Raw genomic sequence first — 22,348 nt, forward strand, 5'->3', positions numbered from 1 at the left:
GATGTAAGTGAATCAGCCTCAGTGGACGTGTTGCTGACGAACCTCATTGTGGGGAATCTGCTTCCCTCTGCTCTCATCTGGATCACCTCCAGACCAGCAGCAGCCGATCTCGTCCCCTCTGAGTGTGTCCATCGAGTGACAGAGGTACGAGGCTTCAATGATCCACAGAAAGAGGAATACTTCAGTAAGAGAATGAGTGATCAGAGTCTGGCCAATACAATCATCACACACCTGAAGTCATCAAGGAGCCTCTACATCATGTGCCACATCCCAGTGTTCTGCTGGATCTCAGCCGCTGTTCTGGAGAAGATGTTGAGCGAAGCAGAGAGTGGAGAGATTCCCAAGACTCTCACTCAGATGTACACACACTTCCTGATCCTTCAGACCAACATCAAACATGAGAAGGACTATGAGAAGAACGTGACTGATGAAGACATGATCCTCAAACTGGGGAAACTGGCTTTTCAGCAGCTTCTGAAAGGCAATGTGATCTTCTATGAGGAAGACTTGAGAGAGTGTGGCATTGATGTGACAGAAGCATCAGTTTACTCAGGATTGTGCACTCAGATCTTCAGAGAGGAGTTTGGCTGGTATCAGGGGAAAGTCTTCTGCTTTGTTCATCTGAGTGTTCAGGAACATCTAGCGGCTCTATATGTGCATCTCTCCTGTACAGTCAACAACACAAATGTGTTTGACCAAATCACCAAACAGTTTCAGCTCAATACACCAGAAGATGAATGGTCAAAGGACCGGTTTCAGCTCATGTTTAAACATGTGTCATTATCTGCGCTGCATCAGAGAGCTGTGGATGAGGCTCTACAGAGTAAAAATGGACATCTAGATCTTTTCCTGCGGTTTCTTCTGGGTCTGTCAGTGGAGTCTCATCATATTCTCCTACAAAGACTAATGAAACAGACAAGTAGATCTGACAGCAATGAGGAAACAGTTGAGTACATCAAGAAGAAGATCAGGATCATTAACTCTCCAGAGAAATCCATCAATCTGTTCCACTGTCTGAATGAACTGGGTGATCGTTCACTAGTGGAGGAAATACAACAGTATCTGAAATCTGGAAGAATAAAGGAAGCCAAACTCTCTTCATCTCAGTGGTCAGCTGTAGTCTTTGTGTTGTTGACATCAGAGGAGAAGCTGGATGAGTTTAATATTCATTATTTTGTTGGAAGAAACAATAAAACTGAAAAACTAAAGGTTCTTCAGAAGCTTTTTCCTGTGATTAAAGAATCCAGATCAGTTCAGTAAGTATCAGTCAGAACAATCAGTTCACTGTTAAAACATCAGGAAAATAAAAGTTCATAAATCTTCAGTGCTGCAGATGTTGTCTAGAGTTCAGTGTCACGGTTTAAGAAACACATCAAAATACTGACCAATGTAAAATTCCTTCGGACATTCATACAAAGTCAGAAAATTTGTGTATGAATAAATAATTCAGGTTTACTAGTTGAATGTTCTTGCACATAAAGAAGGAATTTAAATATTTAAAATAAATGATAAAAAATTAAGACCAAGCAAACCACTGGAGAAACAGCTCATTTATCAAGTAGCTCAAATCTCCTAAAACATTTGATGTATGGTTTATGTTTGATTAAACTTGATGTTTAGATTAAAGTGAAACATTTTAACTTTACTGTGAAATTGACAATTAAGAATCAAATCCCTAAGTATGTGAAATTAGTGATGGTTCTCTAGTAAAGTGCAGATTTAATGTGTAGCAACGACTCTTACTTAACAAGAATAGCAATGTACAATGAGACATTTAAGGCGAGACACGGCAGGCAAAAACATTGATTTTTCATGCAGTGGTCAGTTTTGAGATTTTGGGCTAGTTTACTCCTTCAATATGTGTTCTTTCAAGCTGCTATAAAGAAAACGTTTAAAATATACATTAAGATGTTTATTTTATTACATTTTGTTTACTTGCGGCAGTAATTTCTCCAGAATAAACCAGGAAGTTAGCATTCCAACGCGACATGCCGAGTTCCATCTGTTTATACTGAAGTCTGTCATGACCGGTATCGTTGTAAAGCTCTGAGTCTCCTGCACAACGCTATGTAACCCAAATATGGGCATTTTCTTTCTATCAGTAACCAATCGTGAATGTCCAAAGGGGGATTTAAAGCTAACGACGAAATCTCATTTAGAGCTATTTAAATCTTTAACTGCCGTTTTCTCAAAATTTGTTTTTTGTCATTCTCCAGTACAAACATCTCAGCCTATGTAGCACCTGTGTACACCAAACTTTCCAGTTATACACTTAGCAGTATTCTGAAGATATTTTCAGAGGGATTTGTTAATAAATCATTCCTGGCCTGATTTATGTGACATTTTAATAAAAAAAATATGGCGAAAATCGATTTTTTAAGGCTATGGACAGTATATTTAGATTTCCTAGGTAATAAAAGCATATATCCTGAAATTTGAACTTTGAAATTTGCACCTGGCTTTATCATATGTTCAGATCTATCTACTGAAAATATATGCAAAATCGTGCATATTTAATGAGATAATGCCTAATTTGCATAATTAAACATACAAATTTCTAAAACTTGTAATACATTTTTTTTATATACTTGTGTAAGTAATCAACTGAGGAAGTTTCATGGTGATATCTATTATTTTAAAATGTTACCCTATTCACCTGTAGTGTCTCGCCTTAAGACTATTTACAAGTCATTACTTTTGCAAATATTTGAAATGGAATTTAAAAATATATTGATATGAATATTTTTCTATTTATCTATTAATCTGTTGTGCGTATCTATTTTGACATGCCGTTTTGCAGCGTGTAATTGGCCATCGTATGGAAGCTTGTTTCCGCCACAGAATAAAACATTTTAAAAGATAATTGCGACTTTTTATCTCACAATTGCGAGTTTGACATCTCGCAATTCTGACTTTATTTCTCAGAATTGCGAGATATAAAGTCTGAATTTCGTGAAATAATGTCAGAATTGCGTGAAATAAAGTCGCAATTGCGTGTTATAAAGTCAGAATTGCGAGATATAAAGTCAGAATTGCGTGAAATAAAGTCGGAATTGCGTGTTATAAAGTCAGAATTCTGACTTTTTTTTCTCGCAATTGCGACTTTATATCTCGCAATTCTGACTTTATAACACATAATTGCGAGTTTATATCTCGGAATTCTGACATCTTTTCTCAGAATTGTGAGATATAAACTCACAATTGTGAGATATAAAGTCCAGTTCAAAGGGAAAAAAAGACGGACTTTTATATCATGCAATTCTGACTTAATATCTCCCAATTGCGACTTTATTTCTCAGAATTGCGACTTTATATCTCGCAATTGCGACTTTATTTATCAGATTTGCGACTTTATTTCTCACAATTCTGACTTCATATCTCGCAATTCTGAGAAAAAAAGTCTCAATTCTGACTTGATATATCGCAATTGTGAGAAAAAAAAGTCAGAATTGTGAGATAAAAAGTCGCAATTATTATTATTTATTATTCAGTGGCGTAAACAAGCTTCCATATCCATACCATCGGTCCTCAGCAGCGAGAAAAACAAAACTTTTATTCAATGGATTATGTATAGCTTCGAAAGAGCACTCCCTTTACAATCATTATAAAGCTGTCACAATCTCAGTTCACAATCTCACAAAGTTGTCTACACTGCATAAAGAAAATCTGTCTTTTTGTTAAAGAGAGGATTCGCGAGTGTGAAGAACTCGGCACTGAACAAAAAAGAGATCAGCAAACATGTCTGTGATTGTCTACATTTCTTACCGCTGCAAAAACACTTTGTAAATAGACAAATTTGACCATGAACCTTGGATAAGAATTTTACATTGTTTATATTAGAGTTGAAATTTGTTGGAAAGCCATTTGATAGTGTTTAAATTATGCTGTTTGATTTTCATCTCTCTACAGGTTGAGAAATTGTGATCTCACAGATGAAGGTTGTTCTGCTCTGACTTCAGCTCTGAGATCAAACCCTGAACACCTGAGAGAACTGAATCTGTCTGAGAATAAAATAGGAAAATCAGTGAATCTGCTGTCTGATGTACTACAGAATCCTCACTGTAAACTGGAGAAATTAGAGTAAGATCATATTTGACTCTCACTCATGAATCTCAATGTAAAGTATATTTGAAGTGTTCAGCCTCTTTCTGCTGCTGTGAGTTCAGATTATTGAGCTGTAAATGATTGAACACATGAGCTGATCCTCAATAACATGAAACTGCAGGACTGAGAGTCACACTGAAATACACACTTTCACACACAATCAACATTTCAGTCTCTTGACTTTAAACAGACTCGATCTCAACACAGTCAGAACTGAGAAATGAAGAACATGCTGGATTCATTCTTACTGTTAATTATGTTCATCTTTCTGCATTGACACTTTCTAAAGGATTGTTATTAATTTTGTAAAATGAAAACACACACACACTAATTGATACTTCATACATATTACATAGTACAGATCTAGTAAGTAACAGTAAAACTAGCCTATGTTGTGAATAGTGTAATTTATTAAAGCAGATTTTGCACAAGACTGAATTTTAAAGGGGTGGTAAAATGCCCTTTTCACATGATGTAAAATATATCTATGATGTCCCCAGAGTGTGTGTGTGAAGTTTTAGCGCAAAATACCCCACAGATATTTTTATATAGCAAGTTAAAGTTGTCGCACCGTTTTGAGACCGGGCCCTTTAAATGCAAATGAGCTGCTGCAGAGGGCGGGGTTTCAAGAGCTCACGAGTGTGTGTTAGCAGCTGCTATTACCTCACGCAGACACTCTAAAATGACAGAAACTGTCCTGCCTTTAATGTTAAAACGGAGTCAGACAAAGATGGAGAGACTCAAGAAGAAGTGACAACATGTAGAATGCAACAGTACGTCTCTGAATGGTTAGTTGATGAATTTATGTTGCTGATGTGGAGTTAACTATCTTCAATTAGCATTTTCTGTCATGATAATCTATAAATCGCTTAAATAGGAACTTGTGAGATGCACACAGAGTGAATTTCTATTGCATGTGAAAAGATGGATGCACAAATGTACTCTTATACAACAACTTTTCCTCTTCTCAACATGGACTGCGTGTTCCCGGGGGCGGGGTTTATGTAAATTCTAGGGTTAGTGATGTCACTAACCCGGGAGGAATGTCATGTAGTCCCAACCAGCCGTTTGTTGTAGTCCTTTTCTTTAAAAGCAAATATCTTCCTTTGCTTTGAACTTTGAGTATTGTAACTTTGGAGATGTTGTTTAAGCTCAAACCGCAACATTACCGTATTTTCCAGACTATAAGTCGCTCCGGAGTATAAGTCGGATCAGTCAAAAAAATGTGTCATGAAGAGGAAAGAAACATATATAAGTCGCACTGGACTATAAGTCGCATTTATTTAGAAATTTATTTCACAAAATCCAAGACCAAGAACAGACATTTAATCTGGAAAGGCAAGTTATTTTAACTACACAGTAGCACACAGAACAACAGGCTGAGTAGGTGTCCAGTATGTTAACGCACCCCACATTAACAGTTATTCAGCTACACAATAGCATAAAGAACATATACCTGGGAGGCTGAATAGGCTAAATTAACATAAGCCATCGAGTCCAACAAGCAAGTTAACAGTAAACAAGTTCACCATGCTCCCGCAATCTCATTCCACATCACTGAATCCATTGAATTTTCTTCATCCTTGGTGTCGCGTCTGAACAACTCCGCCATAGAGCGCCCTCTCGCGGCTGTAGACGGTAATGTTTTCATCTCAGTCTGAATTAATTTTGATATATAAGTCTCACCTGACTATACAGGACCAGCCAAACTATGAAAAAAAGTGCGATTTATAGTCCGGAAAATACGGTACACACTAACTAAAGTTAGAAAAGTGAAATCATACTCAACCACCCCTTTAATATAGTGCAAATAAGAGATTATTTTTCCTGATCGAATGATACTTTAGATGTTTTATGATCATGTTTTTTTACATTTTGGATCTCAATCTAATGATCCATCAAACATATTAATTTGTGCTTTAAGTTTGAACTTTCTTTTAATAATGGATTCACTGCTAAACTGATCTGATCTGAACTGAGAGAGTGAAGTGTGTGTCATTGTTCTCTACAGGTTGAGATATTGTGATCTCTCAGATGAAGGTTTTGCTGCTCTGACTTCAGCTCTGAGATCAGCTCTGAGATCAAACCCTGAACACCTGAGATATCTGGATCTGACTGGAAATAAAATAGGAAAATCAGTGAATCTGCTGTCTGATGTACTACAGAATCCTCACTGTAAACTGGAGAAATTAGAGTAAGATCATATTTGACTCTCACATGAATCACAATGTAAAGTATATTTGAAGTGTTCAGCCTCTTTCTGCTGCTGTGAGTTCAGATTATTGAGATGTAAATGATTGAACACGTTTTACATCATCAATCAATGACACGTTTGGTGATGTGAGTTGCGTTACACGCGGGACTGAAATGGTGGCTACAGAAATCTCTAGTGTTTATTTTGGTCATGGCTTGTCTTGAAAAAACGAAGACAATGTGACGGTTGTCGTAGGAGAAATCACACTGCAGGACTGAGAGTCAAATCTTCTGACACTGCCAGAATCTCGTCAGAGGTCAAATTTGGTCAAATTTTATCGCAACGTTCATTAATCGGCTGTCGGTGAACATATCAAATAGAGCTGCACGATTAATCGCAATTAACATGAAATAGATTTTGCTTATCGCTATTATGAAATCACAAAAGCTGTGATTATTTATTATGTGCAGCTTGTTAGTGATGTTGTCATGTTTTGGGTTTTGTTTCTTGTTCCTGGTTCTCGTTTTGTCATGTGATCCCTGTTTGTCATGTGATCCTGCCATGTGTCTTGTCATTGGTTAATCGTCTGATTATTGTTCACAGGTGTCCCTTGTCTTGTCGTTAGTCTAGTGTATTTAAGCCCTCATGTTTGCCCTGTGTCTTTGTCTAGTATTGCATGTTTTTCCAGGTTCTTGTCTTTGTTTACAGTTTCCAGCCTTTGTTTAATGTTTGTTTTGTTAATTAAAGTTGCATTTGGGTTCACTTCAACTTGCCTCCAGGATTGTCATTACAGACGTAGGGCTCTGATCAGTAGTAAACGCTGCTCCATCTGAAAGCACTGCGAGTTTGAGTCGCTTTTAATGTGCATTTGAAAAGCAACTCTCAAACATCTTTCCAAACAAAAAGACAAACTAACGATCAAACACTTCAGGTTTTGGCCTAAGATCAGAGGAAACTTAGGATTTGCTAAATTTGTCTCAGACGGCCAAATCGTGGCCAAAATCACACAGTGTGCAGTCGGCTTAACTGTAAAACTAGCCTATGTTGTGAATAGTCTCATTTATTAAAGCAGATTTTGCATTAGACTGAATTGTAATATAGTGCAAATAAGAGATTATTTTTCCTGATTGAATGATACTTTAGATGTTTTATGATCATGTTTTGTGACATTTTAGATCTCAATCTAATGATCCCTCAAACATATTAATTTGTGCTTTAAAAGAACACTCCACCGTTTTTTCATATTAAACTGTTATTCCCTTAACTAAGTTGATGCATACCTCTCTCGTCTCAGTGCTTGCACTCAACGGAATAGCACTTGGGAGCACTTCGACTCGGCGCAGTAAAAAGTCACGTTGGTTCTAATGACAGGGGGGAGAGGATTTTTCAGGAGTGATGATATTACTGCGCCGAGTCGAAGTGCCCCCAAGTGCTATTCCGTCATACATTATAGTTATCCTTTTTTCCCGCTAAGAAAAGCGCCATGTTTTATTTTGTGTCACCATACTTGGTCATGTAACTACTTGTGTAACTGTGTTTAAATAGGGAAAACGTGGAGGTGTTTGGTCGCTTCTAACTTCATCTCTGTTTGGATCCTAATGAATGAACTGGGCTAAGCTAAGTGCTATCAAAGTGTCGCCACGCGCCAGAGCGATTGAGTGCACGCACTGAGACGAGAGAGGTGTGTATCAACTCGTCTTAGTTAAGGGAATAACATAGTTCTCTTACGAGAGGAGCTGGAGAAGAAGCCGCGCCGTCTGAGAGAGAGCACCTTCAGCGGGACGAGTCACTGAAGTCGCTGGCTGCGCCGCCTTCCTTGCCTTCCTGCTGCGCTTTCCGGCGCTTATATCCTTTTATTCTCTGTACTCCGTGTGTGTGTGTGTGTGTCACTGCCACGACACACATTCTAAAAGAGCAGCGTCTTAACAAACATTGGATTTAGACGTCAACCCGACTTTCATTTTCAACCAAAATCCAACGTCTGGCCGATGTTATAGTCCATCCTGTGCCTGCTGGGATCAACATCATGACATCTTGACGTCAAAAAATTGTTGAATTGACATCAAATGCCAACAAAGCATGACATCAAAATAACATCAAAATGACATCAGCAGAGGTCAAAATCTTGACATCAAATTGACATTGACACTTCGACGTCAATATGACTTTCATTTTTGACCTATTTCGTGACGTAATTTTGACATCAATGTTTGATGTCACATTGATGTTAAATTGACATCAAATGCCCACTGGGAAAGAACCATATTTGGCAACTTTGTGTCAACATGTTTTTATGGCAAAATGATGCACAAAGGACAGACTAAAACGACCTCGCGAGAGGCATTGCACATAATCAAAAATACTTATAAAGGTAGAGAAGGTCACCAATAATAAAGCCAATCAAGAAGAAAGCTGTAATAACCGTTAACCGGCAGATCTAGCTGATTATTTTATCCTCAGATCACATTTGACTAAGCGCCGTACATAACTTGTTGAAAGTTGGAGAACTAGAACTGCGAGCAGGAGAAGAGAGGAGAGGTGAGAAATGTAGGCGGGTTTTGGTTGGCTTGTGTTCAAAAGTTCATTGCAGCGAATCGGTTCCTTTGAGTGAAAATGATTCAACAACTCGCTCGATTCATCCATGAAGTCCTCGCGCGCCAATTTTACGCATTCCGCTTCGCAGTGACACGTTTAAACATCGCCGCTGATAACAAACTACTTCAACTAACCTAACTAGAAGCCTAAAACATTGCTGATTTGTTCTCCCAACCTGACTAGCTATAAAGGACTTGTGTCACCACAGCATCAGTTGGCCGAAAGAAAGTTCGGTTCAGAGACGGTGCTATCACGCATGCGCAGTATCTCCAGCTCATCGGTTCTCCATATCAAACGTGTCCGAAAGAAACAGTTCTCGGTTCTGTACTGGTGATTCGAGAACTGCTGCAACAACCAGTTCTTGACTCGAGAACCGCTGTAGCAGTGTGTGTGTGTTCTGAGCTGAGAACTGCTGAAACACTAGCCTACAGTCGACAAACTAAAAAAGTCGATGCATGATCCTCCTCTCCAGTAGGCTATGTTTAATAGGCTACGTTATGTTGATTAACACATTGTAAACATTTACTTTGCACCCTTAAAACCTTGGCAAGAGTTTACGTCAAAGATTTATATCAATTTACTTAGAAATTAAATGAGCTGTTCCTGGAAATAATGCTTTAGTAGGATATAGGCTAATAATAAATGTTTAGTTTGACAGTTTTACAATCCATTCATTGTCTTTCCCAATCTTTAAAATAATACATTGATACGACAGTGATTATGTGATAGGCCTAAACATGTTCCCAACATGTTTTATTTTGTTACACTTACTGATGTTCAACAAAAATTAAGAAACATGCATTTCGTCCCTCTGAAAAAATTGCAGCATGCTTAGCTCATCAGCTCATCGGTTCTCAGTGTGTCGAACGTGTCCGAAAGAAACAATTCTCGGTTCTGTACTGATTCTTGAGAGTCGGGACAAAACACGTTTTAAAAAACTTTTTTTTTAAATACACACTATATCAATCAGAGTTATATGTTTCTGCAGAGAAAGGTCTTAGCTATTTAACCATGTAAAGGAACAGGTTCTAAATAAAAACACATTTTTAACAAATAAACATGTTTCCCTTCAGAACTGGATTTGTGTCAACTCCGTCAGACACACTAAAAAGTATACAATTTTAATTCTTCAAATCCAACAAGAATCTAAAGTTCTGAAGTATATTGTAATAGTGTTTAGTTACTCTGATATGTAAAAAAATTACAATATATAAACTTAAGTTGTGATGTCACACTATTCTGAAAACTCAGATTTCTAAATATTTGAATTTTCAAACTTTGATTTTAATTTCAATATTGTAAAAACAAATTCCTTATATAAATAAAACATAAGAGGATGTAGATCAGATGGTCCTTTATTACAAAAACAACATAAACTGAAGGAAGAATATTTGTTTTTCCCCCCAAAATAACAAAAACATTCATACATCCAACGCTGTTGACGAAGATCTGACGGTGTTGACGAAAAACTGACGGTGTTGACGGAAAAACTGACGGTGTTGACAAAAAATGTTTGAATGTTTTACCTCCGATTTGTGAAATGTTCACCTGTTTGTCATGATATGTTCTGACAATAAAGAGTAGTTTAAAACCACAATTAACGCTCTGTTTTTTACAACTTTCACTTAGGAGCAAAAATCTGCCTTTAAATTTGAAAGAAATAAAGATTTGACATTTATCGTGATAATTATCGATAATCGACTGATATTAAAAAAAAAAATACTGTGATAATTTTTTTTTGCCCATATCGCCCAGCCCTACACTGGCTTCTCATTTCTCTATCTCTGTCTCTACATATAAATATATATATATTAAAGTGCTGGCAAAGTTACACGTTACACCACTGCCTGCCCATTCTCTGCAAGTCAGATGTGTATGGTTAAATAATGTAATGCATGCTATGTATGTGCATCTATGTGTAAATAAAACCCTGAAATAACAGTTTAACCCTTCACTATATTTACAAATAATATTATATTCGCACATTAAGAGGTTATGGGTCGATTTGTCAACTCCGTCAGCTTACTGGTCAACTCCGTCAGATAAAGAACCTGACGGAGTTGACGTCTGACGGAGTTGACGTAAGGGCATGTATTTTCCCGCCAAAACATGTATTGTACACTGCAGCTAGGTAGTTTTTTCCTCAGTTGCTAGCTGTCCCAATAACCTCACTAAAATGCTTAAAGGTATAGCGGAGGATCTTTCCAAATTTTAGATAAGACCCGCCCTCTCCACTTTTTGAAAAGTTTGATTGATTCACCAGAATGATTGACAATTAGGAGGACCAATAGTATAGGTTACCCACCAGGAAGTAAAACATCCTCCGCTATACCTTTAAATTCAATCCACTATGGTTTAAAAAAAAGTATCTTAACAGAAAGACGGTATTGACATGGTGCAGCTGTGACCATAGGAATATTGACATTGTTTGTCTAAAATATTTTAAAAAATGTAAAACGCACCAGAGCATGTGTGGTAGTGCTGCATTCACCACAGGCAGGGAGATGAAAAGGGGTCCTCAGGGATATAGCTGACCATGCTATTTCCTGATTTAAAGAGCTTTATGATAAAATCTGACGGAGTTGACAGAAACTGAGGACACAACTTTAATAGGCAGATTTTTATGGAAAATATTGTTTGATGTTCACTTCATGCATTGTTTTTTATATTTATACCCCTTATTTTTTATTTGATATATATGTTTTCACAATTGTAGAGCTTTTTATAAGTTTTTGGGGATGGTTAATATTGTGACCTCTTGCTGAGGACAAGTGCAATAACATGGACCTTCTAACCACAGACCTAAAAATCAGATAGGTATATACAATTCCTTTAGATTTAACTTTGTAAGTATGTCAATCATGATGAATTTCTTAATTTTTGCTATAAATTAGACTTTTCTATGTGGGACATGTTTTGTCCCGACTCTCAAGAATCAGTGACTGGTGATTGAGAACCGCTGTACCTGTACGTTCGGTAGTACACGCATGCGCAGTATCAGCTGCTCGTGCATATCAGTTCTCTCAGTTCAGTGAACTGTTGGAGTTACTGGAGTATACTCCGGGATATTGTTTTATGTCGAGTCGGAGGAACTGTCAGGCATGTCCGAAAGTGATTAACTTTAGTAACTTGTGGATCAGCGCTGACTCAAGACGCGTTACGCGTACTGTTACGAACGATTCAGTCTGATTTGATGTAGCCTACCGGTTCGACCGGTTCACTAAAAAGAATCGGTTGAAAAGAACGATTCGTTCACGAACCGGACAACATATTGTTTTGCGCAGAACAAATTAAAAGTGAAAGTAAATGATCAGAGTTGATGTTTCGACATTTAACAGCCAGAATCGATTCTATACTGAGTATCAAATCCAAAGTGTTTAATGGAAACCTTCACAAAAGCTTAGACACGAATTTACGTGTAACTTGATAGAAACGGCGGTGGATTTTGTGAATCTGAATGTGATCAAACGTTGATCAAGGTCAGTGTTCAGGTCTCGAGACGTTTTACGGGTGACTTCCGCATTTAGGCCAATATTCGCCTATTTCCCCTAAAGGACATAGGCCTATTAGTTATGTGTTTGATATGTTTCATTTTAGAGCAAAACATGGTGTCATTGTTTCGTGTTGTCTGTGGTTTATTTAGCATGTGTGTTAATATACGACTAACATTGTGTATTTGAGTGAATTTGAGTCTCATGATCCTGTTTCTCTGAATCTCAGGTTCCGTTCAGCTGAATTATTGTTTGTCATTTCCATTCAGAGTCAGTGGTGAAGATCAGATTCTGTTTCAACTGTTCAGCTTCATCATGGATGAAACTCCAACATCCAGAGATGAAGATTTTTATCCAGGATGCAGGTATTTTTAATAAACTCCAGATTAAATCATCTTTAAATTATAGTAAAGAAGATGTTTTTATTACGTTAAAAACTTTAATTTTATTGAAAACAATTAGACCAGCCAGTTTTTCTTTTATTAAAATACCTTTTAAGAATTTATATTAAAATATAAAATAAATATAATATATATATATATATATATATATATATATATATCTTTTTTATGTTATAGTTCAGTTCATCAGAAGAGATCAGAACCAGAGCCCAGCTGTGTGTCTATGAGGAGTGATGCGTCTATGGCTCATCCAGTACATTTTAAGAGTGAAGATACACAACATGATCTCAGGTATTACATTTCTATAAAAATATGATTATAGTATGGCATTTTATATTATCAGAACATTTTCAGTAATATATTCTACAAGATATGAGAAATTCTTTTTGGACATTGCTTTCAGTTATTTTTATGTGTAGCTAATATTTTAGTGTATGTAGTGTTACTCACACATGAGAGACGTATATGAGAGCACTTAGTTCATTTTACACTTTTTTTTATCAACATTGTGAAAATAAATTCTTTAAGGATAAATTAATATGTGATTTTTGAATACAGTAATTCAATGTATTAACTTTAATCTATTTATGTTATAGTTCAGTTCATCAGAAGAGATCAGAACCAGAGCCCAGCTGTGTGTCTATGAGGAGTGACGCGTCTATGGATCATCCAGTACATTTTAAGAGTGAAGATACACAACATGATCTCAGGTATTACATTTCTATAAAAATATGATTATAGTATGGCATTTTATATTATCAGAACATTATCAGTAATATATTCTGTCAGGTTTGTGGGTGAGGGATGAAGCGAGGACTCAAGTGCAGAGTTGATGGGCTTTAATAATAAAACTAAAACTAAATACAAACAAAAACTACCCCGAGGGACTTGACTTGACTTGACTTGACTTGACTTGACTTGACAGCAGGGAAACACACATACGACGTAGAAATGACAACGAACCATAGACAGTATATAAACTGGACACAGCGACCCCATTGGATTCAACGGAGACAAGTGAAGTCAATTAGAAGCACTCACTTCCTGATGGTCGAGCGTACTGCGCAGACTCAAACTGAGCTTGACGACGTAGATGTGACGTGAGCAAGCCGTCTGTCTTCTAGGAGCTGTGCCAAGAGAAATCTGAATCATTCCCTTCCGAAACTTGCAGAGACGGAGATCGTGAGTAGGAGCTGTCCATGAGCTAGGAGCAGGAGAAACTTTTGCTAGGTATTCTGATTCATTATTTTGTCATTTTGCCTCCACATCCCCCCGATTGCCCGCAAGCTTCTCCTCCTGTCCATACGGTAATCTCTCTACTGTGTGACAGAGAGTCGTGTGGTTATGACACAATCGTTAGCCTATTTTTACAAAAACTGCTTCTATGGGGCCATAACGTAAGATACAAGGTAATGGAGCATTTTATACATTTTCGTGTTTCCTTAGAAATAAATTATGGACAAATGGAGTCTTTAAACGCCTCAGATGTAAAGTTATTCGTTGTCAAAGTGACGCCAAAATGAATGGGAGTCAATGGAATGCTAACAGCAGGTGATGGTCCGCTAATCAATGGCGGCGCCCGGGGAAGCTTCAATATTTTATGAAACAGTGCCCCCCTGTAACAAACCAGCACAGGACTTCTTCTTTTTATTGGCGAATTGCAACCATATGGAGCATTATCGCCACCTACTGTATCTTAATTACATTTACTTAAATCCTTGTGTTCAGTCCAGTTTGTTGTAAAAAAGATGAGATGTGTTTAAGTACCATCTTTCCAGAGTTATTTGAGAAAATTGTTGTAATGTCCATTTGTTTAATTCTTTCATGTTCCAGTCCATTCCTTAAAGCCAGTCTTTGAGTTGAGTATTTAGTGCATTCAAACAGCACATGTTCCACAGTTTCCAGTTGACTGCATGTCTCACAATTTCCAGATGAATGTTTTCCAATAAGGTGCAGAGATGCATTTAACTTTGTGTGACCTAGTCTAATTCTGCTAAATTGACACTGTTCTCTCCTGCTCTTCCCCATTGACTTTTCTTCCCCCCACTTTCTGCTGTATCTTATATAAATGTCTTCCTTTATTTTCCTTATCCCATAAACTCTGCCACTGTATCTTAATTTTGCTCCGTACATATGACTTGATCTCTACTTTGCTAACTGGTAGTGCCACCTCTACCTGATTTACTTTCAACCCATTTTTAGCTAAAGTATCTGCCATCTCATTCCCTTGGATGCCAATGTGTGCTGGGACCCATAAAAACTGAACATCTATCCCCAGACTACTTACTCTATATAAAGATAACAACATTTCATACATAATATCCTCCGTACATTTTGACGTTGCACTTTTGAGACTAATCAGAGCAGCACTTGAATCTGAACAAATTAGCATTGTCATGGGTTTGACTTCCTCTATCCACTGTAATGCAAACAAAATTGCAATCATTTCTGCTGCATACACCGATAAATGATCAGTTAATCTTTTAAACACCTTAATTTTTAATTCTGGAATGTAATAAGCACAGCTTGTTTTTCCGTTCACTGGATTTTTAGACCCATCTGTGAATAACTGTACGTAATACCCATATCTCTCATGCAGTTTAGTGTTCACATAAGCTTGCATAATATCAAAAATGTTTTTACTTAAACTAACTTGTTTCAGGCAGCTGGTATTAAATTAGTTAGACTAGCGACCCAATCATTGATTCCTAACTCCTTTGTTATATCCAAAATTATATTACTAAATACCTCCTTTTTAATTTTGCTGCTTTCCCAACTTTCATTTATAATCTGTTTTGTATGATGGGTGTCCTTTTGACTTTGTAAATTAGCCCAATAATTAGCCCTCAACTGTTTCCTTCTTAGAGTCAGTGGCATTTCTCTAACTTCCACCTGAAGCGCTGATATTGGTGTTGACTTTACTGCTCCACAACATAATCTCAATGCTTGAGCCTGAATTTTATCCAACCTTTTTAAAGATGTACTAGCAGCTGATCCAAAAACAATACATCCATATTCTAGAACTGATCTAACTAATGCAATATAAATATTTCTTAACGCCACTCGATCAGCTCCCCAAACAATGCCTGTTAAACATCTCATAATATTCAGTACTTTCTTACATTTATCCTCCACCTTATTAAAATGATTTTTCCATGTAATCGATATATCAAACCACAACCTTTCTAACCTTTGATTGTATAGTTTCAAACAAATATCTTCTTTGATTTTCTTTCTTGTAAAAAAGATGGATTGGTATTTCTCAACAGATAATTTAAATCCCCAATTCAAAGACCATTCTTCAACCACATTAACAGCTTCCTGAACTTTCTTTACAACAAAGTCCATATTCCTCCCTCGTTTCCAAATTGCCCCATCATCAGCAAAAAGAGATTTCCCAATGTCAGGATTAACATTATTATAAACATCATTTATCATAATTAAAAACAGTACTCCCCTGAGGGGTGCCATTTTCAACAAAAAATGTATCTGATATAGAATTCCCCACACGAACCTGAATGTACCTACCAAATAAGAAATCTTTAATCCAATTATATAATTTACCACCAATACCCATTTTATCTAGCTTTATTAACAAACCTTCCTTCCACATCATATCATACGCTTTTTCTATATCGAAGAAAACAGCTACTACCGCTTCTTTATTTGCTTGAGCTTTCCTAATATCATTTTCCAAGCATATTAAAGGGTCCAGAGTACTACGCCCCCTTCTAAATCCACTTTGAAATGGTGAAAACAGCTCATTTCTTTCTAAGTAATATGTTATTCTTTCCGTAATCATTTTCACCATGGTTTTACATACATGTGAAGTTAAAGCTATCGGTCTATAGCTATCTGGATTTGTAAAAATTTTCCCAGGTTTCTTAATCGGAATAATAATTGCTTCTTTCCACCTTACTGGAAGCATACCCTCCTCCCAAACCTTGTTAAATAACTCCAGTACTTTACCCAATGCAGAATCATTTAAATGTTCTATCATAATATAGCTTATATTATATTGGGTTTAGTGGTCCCACCCCATAGTGTATTATTTGCATTCAAATCCCCACACCATATAATTTTGTATCCTTGATCAAACTCTTGTAAATCTTCAATCTTCATTGTTTTACATGGATTATATAAATTAAGAATTACTACTATACTTCTTTTATTCACCCAAATCTCAGTAACCACTACTTCTAATTCAGTACCATAGTTCATTGTTATTCTCCCATAAGATATACCTTCTTTAATAAAAGTGGCACATCACTACATTCACTACCATACCTATGAAAGCTACAAATTTAAACGTATTCACTATCAGAGTATCGTCTTTGACTGCACACTTATGTGAACACTTTATGGCACTAATGTTATTCATTTGTGGCAGTTTAGGGAAGTCCTTTACTGAGAATGTATTTTGACCGATTGCTTGAGAATCTGTAGTCACTCCCAAATTATGAGACTTGTGTTGCTGCTTTATACTTTATTTTGTATTTTGAATCTCTGAATATCTTTTGCTCTTTTTTGAACTTCACATCCCTGATAAGCAGCACTACGTTCCAAACTCGATCACCACTTTCCACTCTTCCATCCTATTAGTTTTCCTCACTTTTTTTCAATTCATTCTGTTGTTCCAACTCACTGTGACTTGACACAGAATTCTTCTTTCTTGTTCTCTTTGATGTTACCTCATGGCATGCCATTCTCCTTGCTCACCATCCAATTCACTCGCCATACTCTCAACATTTCCAAAATGTTCTACTCCCAGGCTCAAAGACGCGATTCCGCCTCCCGCAGCCCAGGTTTTTTCCAGTCTCTTCCTGCTCGCCATCCTCAGCATGTTGAGTTGCAATCACATTCCCCAGCACAGGACTGCAAACACAGGGAGAATAAATAGGAAGCAAACAAGGCAGTTAACGAGGGAGGACAGGTTGGGCAATTGAACCAATAATCAGGTAACAAGGTGGGTGGGGTTAGACAATGGACAGGAGAGCCTTGTTACCTGATTATTAGTTAATTTGCCCCACCTGTCCTCCCTCATTAACTGCCTTGTTTGCTCCCTATTCACACCAAACATGACAAAAACACAAGCACAAAACGAGACATGAACACGCAGCTAATGAAAACTCATAAGCCACGTGTTCACACAAAACATGACAACAAGAAAGCACACAGCTAGTGTAAAACACAAGCTGTGTGCTACACAGCACGAGACAAAACATGACATGAAAGCACGCGGCCGATAAAAACATGAATCGCGTGCCACACAAAACACGTGGACAAGAGCATACGGCCCGAGCGAACTCGAAACCACACGCTCACACGATAAGACAGCGCGCACAAAAACTAGCGTAAGCTCATCCTGTGCGCTCACAACAAAAAACAAACTCGCGGGGCATGGATGTCTGAATCCTGACACAGAACCAAAAACCAAACTAGACCGACGTGCTGGGATCCAAACACCATGCCCCGCACACGTAACAAGGCACGTACAGTAGACAAGTGAGTGCACGGCTCGAGCAACCGTGCACTCAGACAAAGACGAGACAAAACCGGAAGTGTCAGAGCTCTGTCACAAAACCAAGAATTGAACTAGACAGAAGTGACAGAACCCTGACAATATTCTACAAGATTCAAACAATGTACAAGAAGAATGTTTTAATGTAATATTTTAATGCATACAGTATAGTGTTGCTCACACAGAGAGACATCTGTGAAAGAACTCATCTCAATGTACAATTTTTGTAATAACAGTGTAAATTAAATAATCATGAAGAGTGATTGTTTTATTGATAAATGGATATGTAATATGTTGAATATGGCAAATATGTTTAACTTTAAACTCTGTTATAGTTCAGTTCATCAGAAGAGATCAGAACCAGAGCCCAGCTGTGTGTCTATGAGGAGTGATGCGTCTATGGATCCGCCAGTAGATTTTAAGAGTGGAGATACACAGACTTATCTCAGGTATTACATTTCTATAAAAATATGATTATAGTATGGCATTTTATATTATCAGAACATTATCAGTAATATATTCTACAAGATATGAGAAATTCTTTTTGGACATTGCTTTCAGTTATTTTTATGTGTAGCTAATATTTTAATGTATGTAGTGTTACTCACACATGAGAGACGTATATGAGAGCACTTAGTTCATTTTTTTTATCAACATTGTGAAAATAAATTCTTTAAGGATAAATGAATATGTGATTTTTGAATACAGTAATTCAATGTATTAACTTTAATATTTTGTTATAGTTCAGTTCATCAGAAGAGATCAGAACCAGAGCCCAGCTGTGTGTCTATGAGGAGTGACGCGTCTATGGGTCCGCCAGTAGAGTTTAAGAGTGGAGATACACAGACTGATCTCAGGTATTACATTTCAACAAAAAATACATATAAAATATATGATTAAAAAAAGACATGTGTTTATTAATACTGTGGTATTTTATTTTACAGCCATGAAGTCCTCAACAGGTTTAGATCAAATCTGATGAAGAAGTTTGAGTGTCTGTATGAGGGAACAGCACAGCAGGGAAACCCAACACTCCTGAATGAGATTTACACAGAGCTCTACATCACAGAGAGTGAGAGTGGAGAGATCAGTAATGAACATGAGGTGAGACAGATTGAGACACAATCCAGGAGAGCAGCAACAGAGGACACACCGATCAAATGCAGTGACATCTTTAAACCTTTACCTGGACAAGACAAACCCATCAGAACTGTGCTGACAAAGGGAGTCGCTGGCATTGGGAAAACAGTCTCTGTGCAGAAGTTCATCCTGGACTGGGCTGAAGAGAAAGAGAATCAGGACGTCCAGCTCATATTTCCACTTCCTTTCAGAGAGATCAATCTGATGAAGGACAAAACACTCAGTCTTTCAGAGCTTATTCATGTCTTTTTCCCTGAAACTAAAGAAATGGAAATATCCAGTGACAAATATAAAGTGTTGTTCATCTTTGATGGTCTGGACGAGTGTCGTCTTCCCTTAAATTTTAAAAAGAATGAGACTTTACGAGATGCAAACAAAAAGAAATCACTGGACGTGCTGCTGACGAACCTCATTGTGGGGAATCTGCTTCCCTCTGCTCTCATCTGGATCACCTCCAGACCAGCAGCAGCCGATCTCGTCCCCTCTGAGTGTGTCCATCGAGTGACAGAGGTACGAGGCTTCAATGATCCACAGAAGGAGGAATACTTCAGGAAGAGAATCAGTGATCAGAATCTGGCCAATACAATCATCACACACCTGAAGTCATCAAGGAGCCTCTACATCATGTGCCACATCCCAGTGTTCTGCTGGATCTCAGCTGCTGTTCTGGAGAAGATGTTGAGCGAAGCAGAGACTGGAGAGATTCCCAAGACTCTCACTCAGATGTACACACACTTCCTGATCCTTCAGACCAACATCAAACATGAGAAGGACTATGAGAAGAACGTGACAGATGAAGACATGATCCTCAAACTGGGGAAACTGGCTTTTCAGCAGCTTGTGAAAGGCAATGTGATCTTCTATGAGGAAGACCTGAGAGAGTGTGGCATTGATGTGACAGAAGCATCAGTTTACTCAGGATTGTGCACTCAGATCTTCAGAGAGGAGTTTGGCTGGTATCAGGGGAAAGTCTTCTGCTTTGTTCATCTGAGTGTTCAGGAACATCTAGCGGCTCTATATGTGCATCTCTCCTGTACAATCAACAACACAAATGTGTTTGACTCAATTACCAAACAGAGTTTGCTGTCTAAAATAAAGGGCTGGTTTCAGCTCAATTCACCAGAAGAACATGTGTCATTATCTGCGCTGCATCAGAGAGCTGTGAATGAGGCTCTACAGAGTAAAAATGGACATCTGGATCTTTTCCTGCGGTTTCTTCTGGGTCTGTCAGTGGAGTCTCATCAGATTCTCCTACAAAGACTAATGACACAGACAAGTAGATCTGACAGCAATGAGGAAACAGTTCAGTACATCAAGAAGAAGATCAGGACCATTGACTCTCCAGAGAAATCCATTAATCTGTTCCACTGTCTGAATGAACTGGGCAATCGTTCACTAGTGGAGGAAATACAACAGTATCTGAAATCTGGAAGAATAAAGGAAGTCAAACTCTCTTCATCTCAGTGGTCAGCTGTAGTCTTTGTGTTGTTGACATCAGAGAAGCTGGATGAGTTTGATATTAATGATTTTGTTGGACAAGTCAATAAAACTGAAAAACTAAAGGTTCTTCAGAAGCTTCTCCCTGTGATTAAAGAATCCAGATCAGTTCAGTAAGTATCAATCAGAACAATCAGTTCACTCTTAAAACATTAGGAAAACAAAAGTTCATAAATCTTCAGTGCTGCAGATGTTGTCTAGAGTTCAGTGGTCAGTATTTGATGTGTTTCCTAAACCGTGACAATGTAAAATTACTTCAGGCATTCAAACAAAGTCCGAAAATTTGTTTGTGAGTAAATAATTCAGGTTTACTAGTTGAATGTTCTTGCACATAAAGAAGGAATTTAAATATTTCAAATATTTCAAATAAATTATAAAGAAATGAAGACCAAGCAAACAACTGGAGAAACAGCTCATTTATCAAGTAGCTCAAATCTCCTAAAAAACATTTGATGTATGGTTTACACAGCAGAGTCATACATTTAACTATTAGAAGGACAATTAAACATTTACTTGATGTTTAGATTAAAGTTGACTAAAACTTCAAATTTTAATTTTACTGTGAAATTGACAATTAAGAATCAAATCACTGAGTTTGTGAAATTAGTGATGGTTCTCTAGTAAAGTGCAGATTTAATGTGTAGCAACGACTCTTACATAACAAGAACAGCAATGTACAATGAGACATTTAAGATTATTTACAAGTCATTACTTTTGTCATTACAGTCCACAATCTCACAAAGTTCCATTATAAACAATAAAGTTGTCTACACTGCATAAAGAAAATCTGCCTTTTTGTGAATGAGAGGATTCACAAAAAAAAAAAAAAGAGATCAGCAAACATGTCTGTGATCGGCTACATTTCTTACCGTGGCAGAAAACACGTTGTAAATGGAAACATTTGACCATGAACCTTGGATAAGAATTTTACATTTGTTGGAAAGCTATTTGATGGTGTTTAAATTATGTTATTTGATTTTCATCTCTTGACAGGTTGAGTTATTGTGATCTCACAGATGAAGGTTTTGCTGCTCTGACTTCAGCTCTGAGATCAAACCCTGAACACCTGAGAGAACTGAATCTGTCTGGGAATAAAATAGGAGAATCAGTGAATCTGCTGTCTGATGTACTACAGAATCCTCACTGTAAACTGGAGATACTGAGGTAAGATCATATTTGACTCTCACACATGAATCAAAGTATATTTGAAGTGTTCAGCCTCTTTCTGCTGCTGTGAGTTCAGATTATTGAGCTGTAAATGATTGAACACATGAGCTGATCCTCAATAACATGAAACTGCAGGACTGAGAGTCACACTGAAATACACACTTTCACACACAATCAACATTTCAGTCTCTTGACTTTAAACAGACTCGAGCTCAACACAGTCAGAACTGAGAAATGA

At 37.3% G+C, this 22,348-nt stretch overlaps 2 protein-coding genes across 2 annotated transcripts in view; one reads left to right on the forward strand and one right to left on the reverse strand.

Moving 5' to 3' along the window:
• LOC309506417 (putative N-acetylated-alpha-linked acidic dipeptidase) overlaps positions 1 to 9,374 on the reverse strand; it is a 68,808-nt gene extending 59,434 nt beyond the window's left edge. The window contains exon 1 of the mRNA XM_082180355.1: positions 8,684 to 9,374. The gene's annotated coding sequence lies outside the window, so the exon portion shown is untranslated. The remainder of the gene's footprint in view (positions 1 to 8,683) is intronic.
• Positions 1 to 22,348, forward strand: part of LOC309506214 (NACHT, LRR and PYD domains-containing protein 3-like) — a 162,708-nt gene that overhangs the window by 27,264 nt on the left and 113,096 nt on the right. The window lies entirely within an intron of this gene.

This window comes from Leuciscus leuciscus (genome assembly GCF_965113295.1).
Source record: "Leuciscus leuciscus genome assembly, chromosome: 9".
In the NCBI taxonomy this organism is placed as follows: domain Eukaryota; kingdom Metazoa; phylum Chordata; class Actinopteri; order Cypriniformes; family Leuciscidae; genus Leuciscus; species Leuciscus leuciscus.